Genomic DNA, 13,644 nt, shown 5'->3' on the forward strand with positions numbered 1-13,644 from the left:
TGTCCATTGCCCGCAGCTTCTGCTTTACTTCGGTGAATGAGCGGCGCTGTTGTTGCACATCCCTGGTATAGTCAGGAAAAAGGTTGACCTTCGTCCCGTTACAAAAAAGGTCTCCCCTAGTTCGGGCTGTTTGCAGTATAGCGTCTCCATCTTTAAAGTTGAAGAGACGGAGTATCACCGGCCTGGGTGGAGAGCCCAGTGGGGGCCTCAAATGTAGGGCCCTGTGGGTGCACTCAATTGCATACCATGGTGTAAGACGGTCCATCGGCATCCAAGATTGGAACCAGTCCTCTAAAAAGGCGACCAGGGAAGAGGCTGCAGTGGCCTCCGAAAGGCCCACCAAATGAAGGTTGTTAGGACTGGACCTGTTCTCCGCATCTTCGGCTCTTCGATATAGTTCCGATGTGCGCGAAGTCATTGCAGAGACCTGCGCTTTGAGAGCCATCACTTCATCTTCGACTGTAGATATCCTCGATTCTGCCTCCGTGATTCAAGCTGTGGCGTTGTGGAGGTCTTGCCAGACCAAGGCCACATCCACCCTTACCTCCCCTATCTTGGACTCCACAGCTGCTTGGGATGCCTGGATGGCTTGAAGGATCGTTGCCAATACTCCTGACACTGCCTGCGGATCCCCTCCTCCACCTGCAGTATGCTTTTCCACTCGGGACCCACTTGTACCAGTGGTGAATTGGTCAATGCATATTTGCGCCGCTGCCTGCCACGCTGATTTGTCTTTCCTCATGGTGTTCAAAGTGGGGCTTCATGAGAGAGTCCACCGGTAACAACCAGCTTAGTTGCCACACAACTCCAGGGTCACTCTTCTCTACCTTCCAGGGTTGCTGCTCAACCATACAACTTTCACTGCTGCAGGTTAATATCTGGTGCCCCAGGGGCTATAGCTGTCTGCTGGGTGCACTCTCGTTCGCGCACGACCCCTTGCTCAGAGAATCATCCCCGGGGCCTCTTCAGTGGTCTCTCAACCCCCCTGGCCTCTTCGATCACCATTCTGTTGGGCCTACAGCTTTGGGAGTGTTGACTTCCTTCACTACACCCTTGATTTGCCACTTAGTCCCACACTCCTTGTGCCAGCTAGATAGTCTCTCGTGTCCCGAGTGTTTAGGCCATCCACTGGCTGCACTCCTCCTCCCTCGTGCCCACTCGCTTACACAATCATCCTTGGGGCCTCGGACATATCCTTCTCAAGTGGCGTGGAGCCCTGGGCCCTCCGAGGGGGTCAGGGGGCCCCTGAGGGTCAGTCTCTCTCCACCACAGCCCACCTCCGCGCCGCTCTTCCTTCGGCTGTCCGGACGGGTGCCAAGTGCAACAGTCAATTGAGGGCTGGAGGAGAGGGGAAGGAAGAGAAACAAGCATTTGCAATGCAACGGGTCTCGCGTTTGCTCGTGTTAGAGCTGATAGCGTTGTAAACTCCTAACTCAACTTTTCACTGGTAATGAAACCTATCGGCAAAAGTACATTTATGTACGTAACCCGAAAAAAGTGCAAGTAACTGTGTAACAAGGCAGATATTATGTAAAGCGCGCGACTTCTGCCGAGCGAGATCGCGCTGGGAAAATATAGAAAAAGTAGTCCACGAGCCGGACAGAAAACAGCGAGCCTCGCTTGTTTTCTGTACTTGGTCGATGCGCTCGAGGAGGGCTATCCACCGGAAAAGGCATGACACATGCATGCCTTCCACTAATGAAATCAAGCACATTCTAACAGGCAAGCCCAGAAGCCAATGACAGACACTGATGTAATGTGGACAGGGCTCCGAGCCCTTTTTAATTACTAAAGCGTCTCGCATGCGACGCAGGCTCGACCCTAAAAAGGGGGGAGAGGAAGAGGTGGTAGGGAAGGGGGGGACCCCACTCTTGATTCCCTAATGCTGTCCCCCTTGTGCTCCACCTCACCGCTACCTCCTCACTCACCTGTATCCCGGCTCGTGCGCCTCCACAGCTCCCAGCGCCGGGCGTCGTGGTTCTCTTTTCTGCAGGTTTTGTTGCGCGACCTTTGGGGTAGCTTCCCACCCAGATCTCAGCCTAAGTTCCGGGCGGCACAGCACCCGAACAGACTTCAGGTCCTGCGGTGCCTCGGGGCTCTCTCCCGATCAGCATCTCGGCCGTCTCTCTGCATCCACCCATCTTGGATGCCCTCGGCCACAATGCCGCCACACCTCGCCGCCAGGCCAAAAAGGCCCATGAGTCTCCCTTCTCTCTTTCTTTTGTCTCCTGGGGGGCGGCGGCGCCCCAGATCGCGAAGGTGCCACCGATGAGTGCGGATGCCAAGTGTAGCTAGAGGCGGATGACGGAGGGGTCCGGAGCACTACAGAAGTGCGACCGCCATCTTGACGCCTCGGCCACGCCCCCCTCATACACTACCTTTAGATGCACTTTCTTGAATTTCATTATCAGCACACTTTAAAATATTCACACATTTAACATTCCTCCCCATAATCATTTATAGTGAATCAGCTTAAATCTTGGTATCTGTTGACTGAAATAAAAATGGAGTTGCTAGCTATTACAGTATCAGTTTTATGTTATATGGGACTGGGAATATCCCCTGCATTGCATTTGAGCATGTATTCCTGTCTGGATGGATATAGTGGCCAGCCCTGCTGTTTGAGCCCTGCATCTTCACCTGAACCCAGGCATACCAGAGTGACTTCAAGGGCTAGTTTGCTGGCCTCCTATTCAAAACCACAAGGGCATAAAAAGCTCCCACAATCCTGGACCCGCACCTTGATCCAGCCTGAGTGAGTCTTGAACCCCCAACAGAATTTTGTGGCTAAAAACTACTCTGAAAACCAAACCGAGAGGAGACCAGGACCACCTGCTTGCCAATCTACCCAAACTCTATCACTGGTCAGACTGACTTGCGGCTGCTCCCACTACATTTTTCTTTGCAGCAGCAAATCTTGTTCAGTGCTTCTTCACCAAAAGGGTATGCAAGTCCCTGGCAACATCATTGGTTACAGCTTCTTGCTTTATCCCACTGGAAATTTTCAACTTCCAAAAAAAAGGCTAAGTCTGAACATAGAAATCTTCACCATAGTTTCAACCCGAGGCTCCCCGATGATGACGCTCCCTCCTCGGACACTACCTGTAACCTTGCCCCACTGAACTTTACCTGATCAGAAAATGTCCTTCTAAGTCCGAAGGTAAATACCAGCTGGGCCCAATCTACTTCTTGTATTTGAACCATTCTCAGTCGGGGTCGGCTATATTTCTAAACTTTGACTTAGTCTTGTGTGATTTCAAGTCTGCAGTTGGCACGTTCAACTTTTAGGTACCGTTTTTTGGGCTAAAAACGTTAAAAATTCATAACTCCGGTTCTACTGGTTGCATTTGTGTCGTTTTGGTATCAATTTATTGAATTTATCTCTAGTTTTCTAAATTGGTGTGGGATTATTTGGTGGGTGCTGCATAACTGTTTTACATGTTGCTTTTAAGTTAAGCCTTGCTGCTTTTGTGGCAAGCTACCCAGAGTTAAGCACAGGTTAATTGAGTGACTTTTTGTGGTTCACCCAACAAGGGATTGTGGCTGTTGCTTGACCAGGGCTCACATCCCAGTAAACCAACAACCCAACCAACAACTCAATTTTTCACACTAAACATATGTAAACATAAAAATCTTGAAATAAATGTGCACTAGTACCTCTCCCTATGTTTTGAATACCTGCTTCTACTCTTGCCAATATACAACTTCCATACATATACATGCATTTACACTTTTCCACTTGAGAATCCTTCATCTTCTTTCACAGGGACTTCTAGTAAAAGACACAATTCCAGTATTAAGAGTTCAAATACATGTTTAAAATAGTGCAGACGTTTGTTTACAACAATGCACTGCAATCCAAAATGTCCATGGAACAATCCTTTTGGAAGAAATTATTCTGGCAGCAGCAATATTGTAGAAAGATTGCCTAGCAAAGGATGCCATTAACTACATGGAATGTTACACCTGAAGATCCAAGATGACCACAATCTCTCAAGACATGCCAGAGTTTGCAGCCTATTAGGAAGCACAATTTACTGCCAGCACACACTTGGGTATAGTGTACTCTGTGCACGGAGCCTGATTCCAAGCAGGGCCAGCCCTACATTATGAACCTGCAGCTCTGCCCCTTGACACAGCTTCCTGAGCCTGGTCAGTCATAGCAGATGAGTTATCCCCAGCTTTATTTCTCTCACAAAGCTACTGAAGGAAATGATCAAGAAAGATGAAGAGTAGCGGTAGAGACCATTACAAGTGGAAGCGTTCAGAAAAATGAAATATACACTGTAAGAGGAAATCACATGGCCTACTTCAGTCAGCACTATGGCACTGAACTGCAGGCTAGGAGCAGTACTGCGCTGGCCAGGAAAGGTGATGTTGGAATCACTTTTTCAATCACCTATGCCACAGGGAGAAGAATAAACAGAGGTACTAATGCATGAAGAAGGTGGCTATTACAATAAACATAGCCTGTAGACACTTCTCTATATATCTGTAAAGCCACTCCTTCAGTGTGGTAACTGACCACAGACCATTTACTCCACTATTTCTGGGATCGGACAACATTTTTCTTTTCATGTTGAAAATTGAATCCAGCAATTTCAAGAATTTCAAGCATATGAATACAACATGAAGTACCAGCCTGGGGTCAAAACATAACTAACTATTTTACACAGCATCCAATGTTGGCCACTCCGCAGGAACAAAAAGATGACTGGGTGTCAGAATGTTGGTGGATTCCTCTCTGTCATCATCCTTAAGCTTGGGTGAATTAGTCGCTGAGAATGACATGTCCATAAAACCATGCCCACAAGCTTGTAATGTCACTTTGTCAGGAGTGCATCTGGAATAAACCCCTGGAACATAGCTATACTAAGAGATAGCTGCCATTCCAAAGGTCTGGCTAGATAATTCAATACCACCAAAAGGGCTGGTTCTCCAAGGGTACCATCTCGTCTTATTCACCTCATTGTGTAAAATGACAGTCCACCTGGACCACAGCAGCCATCAAGGATTAGTAAAACATAGTGTGAGATTATGATAACAACCTTTGTCACAGGAATGGAATAAATGGTGGAGAAAAGTTCCAAACTGTCTGATGTGCCTGGCTGCTTGCTGCTCAGAATAGCCTGCAACAATAGCAACTGTCAGAACCCTGTTCAGAGGGCCACAGGGCAAACAGGAGCTACTGGGCCGAACTGTGGTGGCTGATACCTTTTAGCAAAAAGAACAGTTGATGGACGGAAAGTAGACCAAATCAAACATCCCCCTCGTCACAGATCTGGGTTTAATCCATCAGTTCTTTTGCTCACCATGCCATTCCAGTTTGGACCCAGCCATATGCAAATCAGACTTGACCCTGTTTCCCATAGGAACAGTCCAGCCTGAACTGCCAGGCCAGGTCCTCCCTGGACCAGAAACAAGCATCCTGGGACCAGTTTCTGGGTATCACCCCTCTTCAGCCAGGCTAGCTTGAATCTGGTGGCAGAGTGAGCACGGGACCCACGTCTGGGCATACCCTTCCCACTTGGGGTGACAAATGTAAAAAGAACAGTTGATGGACGGAACGTAGACCAAATCAACATTAACTTCCAATCACAGATCTGGGTTTATTTCATCAGTTTTTTTGCTCACCATGCCATTCCAGTTTGGACCCAGCCATATGCAAATCAGTCTTGACCCCCTAGGAACAGTCCAGCCTGAACTGCCAGTTCAGGTCCTCGCTGGACCAGAAACAAGCATCCTGAGATCGGTTTCGGGGTATCACCCCTCTTCAGCCAGGCTAGCTTGAGTCTGGTCGCATAGTGAGCACGGGACCCACTTCTAGGCATACCCTTCCCACTTGGGGCAACAAATGCAAAAAGAACAGTTGATGGACGGAATGTAGACCAAATCAAACATTCACCCCCAGCCACAGATCTGGGTTTAATCCATCAGTTTTTTTGCTCACCATGCCATTCCAATTTAGACCCAGCCATATGCAAATCAGTCTTGACCCTGTCCCCATGGGAACAGTCCAGCCCAAAATGCCAGGCCAGGTCCTCCCTGGACCAGAAATAAGCATCATGGGACCGGTTTCAGGATATCACTCCTCTTCAGCCAGGCTAGCTTGCATCTGGTGGCATAGTGAGCACGGGACCCCCGTCTGGGTATACCCTTCCCACTTGGGGTGACAAATGCAAAAAGAACAGTTGATGGACGGAACGTAGACCAAATCAAACATTCACCCCCAGTCACAGATCTGGGTTTAATCCATCATTTCTTTTGCTCACCATGCCATTCCAGTTTGGACCAAGCCATATGCAAATCAGTCTTGACCCTGTTCCCCATGGGAACAGTCCAGCCAGAACTGCCAGGCCAGGTCCTCCCTGGACCAGTAACAGGCATCTTGGGACCGGTTTCAGGGTATCACCTCTCTTCAGCCAGGCTAGCTTGAATCTGGTGGCATAATGAGCACAGGACCCACATCTGGGCATACCCTTCCCACTTGGGGCGACAAATGCAAAAAGAACAGTTGATGGACGGAACGTAGACCAAATCAAACATTCACCCCCAGTCACAGATCTGGGTTTAATCCATCAGTTTTTTTTGCTCACCATGCCATTCCAGTTTGGACCCAGCCATATCCATATCAGTCTTGACCCTGTTTCTCCTAGGAACAGTCCAGCCCAAACTGCCAGGCCAGGTCCTCCTTGGACCAGAAACATGCATCCTGGGACCGGTTTCGGGGTATCACCTCTCTTCAGCCAGGCTAGCTTGAATCTGGTGGCATAGTGAGCACAGGACCCACATCTGGGCATACCCTTCCCACTTGGGACAACAAATGTAAAAAGAACAGTTGATAGACAGAACGTAGACCAAATCAAACATTCAGCCCCAGTCACAGATCTGGGTTTAATCTAGCAGTTTTTTTTGTTCACCATGCCATTCCAGTTTGGACCCAGCCATATGCAAATCAGTATTGACCCTGTTCACCACGGGAACAGTCCAGCCCAAACTGCCAGGCCAAGTTTTCCTTGGACCAGAAACAAACATCCTGGGACTAGTTTCAGGGTATCATCTCTCTCCAGCCAGGCTGGTTTGAATCTGGTGGCATAGTGAGCACAGGACCCACGTCTGGCATACCCTTCCCACTTGGGGCGACAAATGCAAAAAGAACAGTTGATGGACGCAACATAGACCAAATCAAACATTCACACCCAGTCACAGATCTGGGTTTAATCCATCAGTTTTTTTGCTCACCATGCCATTCCAGTTTGGACCCAGCCATATGCAAAACAGTCTTGACCCTGTTCCCCATGGGAACAGTCCAGCCCAAACTGGGAAGGGTATGCCCAGAAGTTGGTCCTTTGCTCCCTGTGCCACTGGCTTCAAGCTAGCCTGCCTGATGCAGGGTGATAATCTGCAAGTGGGCCAAGGATGCTTGTTTTCGGTCCAGGCAGGATCTGGCTTGGCAGTTCAGGCAGGACTGTTCCCATGAGGAACAGGGTCAAGACTGATCTGCATATGGCTGGGTCCAAACTAGGGTGGCATTGTGAGCAAAAGAAAGATGGATTAAACACAGATCTGTGACTGGGGGTGAGTGTTTGCATTGTTCAGTACTCCATCCATCATCCTTTTGTGTTGCTAAAGTTGCCCTAAGTGGGAAGGGTATGCCCAGACGTGGGCCCCTTGCTCACTGTGCCACTGGATTCAAACTAGCCTGGCTGATAAAGGGTGATACCCTGAAACCGGTCCCAGGATGCTTGTTTCTGGTCCAGGGAGAACCTGGCTTGGCAGTCCAGGCTGGACTGTTCCCATGAGGAAGAGGGTCAAGACTGATTTGCATATGGCTGGGTCCAAACAGGGGTGGCATGATGAGCAAAAGAACGATGGACTAATCTGTGACTGAGGGTGAATGTTTGCATTGTTCAGCACTCCGTCCATCATTCTTTTGTGTGGCTGATACCTTTAAGTCCTGCTATCCATGGGTCTAACCTCCCATGGATCCTAACAACTGTGCCAAGTATCCCTTCAGTGCTTGACTGTCAGTGGTAGCGCGGATTGAAGGGTTAGACAACGGGGGGTGAATTCAGGCTCACAACTTGAAATAGGTTCAGCAGCAACAATAAATGATTGTCCAGTTAAATACTCACTTTTCATGAAAAAAATGATTATTTGCATTCAAACACAAAGTAAAGTATGACCTTCACAAACAATACTCACATTCCCTGTTGTCAGAGTTCCAGTGTTTCATTGGCAGGTCCCTGAGTCCCACTCTCCTCTCTCTAGTGGTAGTGATTATAGTTGTTAGAAATGGGGTCTTTGGTTTGCAGTCAGGTTACCCCCTGTCCAAGCAAGGACCCTAACTCTAGCCAGGGTAAAGGAGAATCACCCTCAGTTAATCCCCGCTCACCCCCGTGGTAGCTTGGCACAAGCAGGCAGGCTTAACATCAGAGTCTAGGGCCCATATTTAGACTCTGCTTGCGCCGGATTTGAGTCATTTTTTTAACGCAAATTCGGCGCAAAGCTAACACCATCTTTATACTTTGACACTAGAGCCGTATGACGTCAAAATATCTCAGTGTGCGTCATTTTCTGGATGCGTGAAACCGCCTTGCATTAATGAGATGCAAGGTAGGCGTTCCCGTCCAAAAAATGACTTAAACACCCATGCGCCATATTTATCCAACCGCGCAAAAATGACACACGGCTGGGAGGCGGAGCCGGAAAATGGCGCACATCCCGATTTGCATCCAAATTTAACGACTGGGTCAAGGCAGCCGTTAAAATAGGGCAAACTCACCAGTACTTAAGGAAAACCCACAGAAGCAACATCAGAGCTCCAAAAGGAAGACATGGAGATGCTATTTATCCAGCATGCACGAAGACGCAGAGCACAGGAGCAACAGCAGCAGCTTCCACCACACCAACAGGGACCCCAAAGGCAATGCCGAAGGCAGGAGAGGATATTCCGGACCAGGACAGCCCTTCAAGGCCTCAGGGAACATGACATCATCCAGAGGTACAGACTAAACTGGCAAGCCATACAGCAGCTGCTGCACCAAATTGAGCCACAGTTGGCACCCAGCTTGCAGACACCCCACATCATTCCACCAGAGACCAAACTGCTAGCTGTCCTGCACATGTTGGCAAGTGGCTCTTTTCAAACCACTGGTGCCCTGGTTGCCGGGATCTCACAGCCCTCATTCTCTGCCTTCCTTCCCAAGGTACTGGAGGCCATCATCTCCCTCAGACCACGCCACATCAGCTTCCCCAACACACAGCAGAAGCAGCAGGAGACCAAACAGGGCTTCTATCAAATCAATGGCTTCCCACATGTGCTTGGTGCCATTGACTGTACACATGTATGGATTGTGCCACCTGCTGCAACCGAGCATCTCTACCGCAACAGGAAGCACACACACTCCATCAATGTGCAGGCCATTGCGGATCACCGGGGATTGATCACCAACATCGTGGCAGAGTATCCTGGGAGTGTATATGATTCATTCATCTTCTGCCACTGCACCATCAATCAACACTTCCAGGATGGATGATATGGAAATGGCCTACTGGTTGGTAAGTACAGAAACCTAGTTATACATACACTACACAGCAATCCTGTAGGACACACAACACATAGACCACTGCATTGACACGTGGCCAGGAAGACACTGAGGTTGTTACACTGCTAGTCATGTTTGATATCCTGACCCAATGGGATACACACCTATGGACAAACGACAGATGCAAATAACAACAGATGCCACTCCAGAGACACAAGGGACAAATTTAAAACCACACAGTGACAATGACATGGCCTTAACTGGCAGTACAACTCGGAAGATGAATCTTCCAATATCACATCTATAACACTCAATCACACACCCTTCCAAGCAATACGTACTGTGTAAGGGGTGTGTAATGTGTTTCGCTGCAGTTCAAACACCATGAGACACATAGCATGATGATGCTGACTCTAATGAAGGTGACATGGAATCATTGAGGCAGTACCAACATCTCACATCACTCCTGGGGTGGCATTGCCCGCTAGCAATAAGGAAGTGGACTGTGCTATGAACTCATATTGATGTGACAATAATGCAAAGTGCACACTTCTACACATACGGATTGAGACAATTACACATATACATAACAGATGTACAGGCACATGGACCTTCTGACACTTAAACCTTCACCCCACAACCTAGTTAGCCAGCTTACCTGGAGCAGGTTCAGTAGTGTAGGTACATGTTTGCACATGAGCCAACTCGGTGAGGGCACAAAAATAGGTTTGCATGGAACTTGTCACACATGGGATATTTGTGCATTGTCAATTGTGAACACTTCAGTGCTGCCAACTTATGGAGATGTGTTGTACATTGTCACCTAGCCAAATCAAAGTGCCTCTCTGTTTATCACATGCTATTACATAAGTTGAATTGGATGGGATGTTCAGGACATATAGTGCAACCGTGTTACCACCACAGTGGAATCGATTGTGTGTGTGGAAGTATCATGTGACCTCCATTGCAGGCACGTGGACACTTCTTTCACATGACATAATGCATGGGAGATACACAATGAACTGCAAGTTTACAATATACCGCTGATATCAGATCAATCAGCCAAACACCAATTTTGATAATTAAACAACCCAATGCAGAAAGAACATCCTAGAAGCCTAGGATCCCACACAATAACACAAACACAGATGAGTCACAGACGACACAACATAACAACTGCCATGCAGAGTGATGATCAAGGTGCAAGCAACATCCAAATATTTACACTAATTTTCTCTTTCAGCTGATCAGGGTTGCGGGATCCAGCCATGGACCATGACCCCATTTGCCAACCCAAGTACAGCATCAGAGCGTGCCTATAATGAGGCACATCGGAGGACACACACCATAGTAGAGAGGACTTTTGGCATCCTGAAGTCCAGATTCCGGTGCCTCGACATCACCAGAGGCAGCCTCCTATATTCACCTGAAATGGTCTGCAAGATCATTTTGACCTGTGCCATCCTGCACGACATTTGTGTAAGGAGGAACATTCCACCTCTATAAACCAGACCTACAAATGCCTGAAGAGGAGGAAGAGGAGGATGAAGAGGAGGATGAGGAGGATGCTGTTCGTGAAAATGAGGGGGACATCCAAACACTGCAGCAGGATTGCGTAGGGGACAACACATTGTACAAAACTTCTTCTAACTATAGTCACCATCACCACTTTGTTATCATATGTTATTAAACACCTACCTTCATCACTCAATCATGCTGTGGGTAATTTCTATGCATCACATGATCCCTAGGAATCATAATCAGAGTTTAGCCTCATGGAGCATTGCAGAAATACTGATTAGGATACTGAAAAAAACACATCACATTTGAGGGGTGTGAATGTACAGCCAACATCACACACAGCGTAAATGACATATATCCTGTCTATTTTACATGTGAAGGGCAATATCAGAGGACCACAGCTATGTGACACATCCATGTTGCCAACATGGTCCATTGCAGCACATGACACACAACTAAGACACCATCGGTCATAAGGAAAAAAAAGTGTCTCATACATGAGGCACTGGATGTGCTATTGCGTTGGTAACAGGAATGTATGACCAGACCCTTGACAGCAGTAAGTGTGACATCAGCTATGTTTGCAAGGAGCATGTGTGACAAGGAGTCCATCTAAGCAGGAAATGGATAACACGAGTGCCCCAGATATGACAAGCATTGCTCACAAGACATGCCCTGCGCAATCCATCCCAGGTAATAAGTCCTGCCACTGCCATGTTTTCAGTCCCTGTCCACCCTTCTCTAGGGGGCCTTGTAAATGGACTATCTGTACCCTGCGAATCTTCATCTACACACACCCAGACTCCCATTCTGACTCCTGTGTGCTTCCCTCTTCAGTATGGCATGCCATAGTCATAGTTCATCAGTCTGCATGGACTTCAGGTCCGATGCACTGCCCGGTAGTCGGTAAGACCTGTAATCAACTGTCCATTGCTTCCGATGTGAAAGGTCCAGTTGGTCCTTTGAACTTGATTCTCAACTCCAGGACTTGTGAGAGACTGAAGCTGCACACACCTGTGAGCACTTCCATGCAGACCAGCCAAATTGAACCTGCCCTGCCATTGCTGCTGCCTGGAACTGCTTAGAAGCTGCCCTTTTCTGAATCTCCTTGTTGTGCATATGTGTATAAATCACTTGTGTAACAGAGCCCTTGGGGGATTGTGTAACAATGCAGACCACAGTGTTGTTCCAGCTTTTCCCAGTCAGAGTCTGCTCACTGTGTATTTGCCATGTTCATGTTAGTTCCTGACAGAGCCTGCATCCTGTTAGCCTGACTGGTTCCTGTCTTTGGTTTAACCATAGAGGTTCCCTGTGGCTACATTTGTCGCATAGTTGCTTTCCATGCCCTCTGTTTCCTCCTGGGGTATTGTGTCTGGTAGGTCTACGATGAATCCTCAATTATATAGTATAGTTTAATCAGTTTCCTTATCGTATTCTGTTCTGGGACATGTATTCAAATTGCCTAATCCATCCCTTGTCTGGTTTTGCATATATTCATTAGTGCCAAAACAGTGACAGTGCGCTATGGCTGTATGCATGGATTTGGTACGGTGCCTCTAGCACAACAAACAAGTGTTGCCAATATGTATGTAAGAACAAAACATGTTTGTGCCCCGACGGTCCACACACAGATTCACTTCTGCTGCCACCTTTTGACGGTGCTTGCGTGGTGACTAGCTGTGAGATTAATCAGCACGGAGGCACTGATGTTCCCTGTTGCAGTGGGAATTTTAGAGGCCACCCTGTGTGCAAATGTTGTTATGAAAGCTGCCTGTTTCCTATTACTGATCCATAAAGTTTTTAAGCACACCATGGTTGCCCTGTCGTCAGCCTTATCAGAGTTCTGCAGTGCCATAGCTGGACTATCCCCATGTGTGTTGTTAGTTGTTCTTTGGCTTTAGTTCAAATCTGCTTTGAAGGACACTGTTATTTCAGGGAATGGTTCCACAGACTCATGACTAGACCTGCACGTAACTATGACAACATGGAGGCCAATACTGACACAGGGTACACATGGCCGCACACTTGAACTGGACACCTTAGTGCACTGAACCACTGGAAATATGTGAACACATGCAGCATGGTCTGCTGGTCCTCCACAGCCACAGGAGAAACATAGGTCATTTATATGACTCAAACTGTGGTGTACCATAACTTTTTGGGAGTGGATTTGGGACTCTGTGTCACAAACACTGTACCTACCTAGCATGTTCAAATGATGGACTCATGGGTAGTATACACACAAGTGGCCATGAAGTGGTATCCAACATTCCATTACATGTGATGGCTTACATTTGTAACATTGCCATTATCAACCGTCCTCTATCTATCCTGTGTATAGTTTGTCATGGGAGATGTTTTGTCCCCAAAGTCAGGGAAGTTCACACAGCATAAGATGCAACAGATATGACAAACACATATCATGACTGATGTACCTCAATGAATGGCATCTGATGGTTATCCACAATAACAACACATGCATACAAGCACATTATGCAAAACACGTCTTGTGACATTCACACTGAAGCCCAACAACAATTAAAATAGCCAATTCACAGACATAAACACACAGGCC

The sequence above is a fragment of the Pleurodeles waltl genome, chromosome 8, assembly GCF_031143425.1.
Source record: "Pleurodeles waltl isolate 20211129_DDA chromosome 8, aPleWal1.hap1.20221129, whole genome shotgun sequence".
In the NCBI taxonomy this organism is placed as follows: Eukaryota; Metazoa; Chordata; class Amphibia; order Caudata; family Salamandridae; genus Pleurodeles; species Pleurodeles waltl.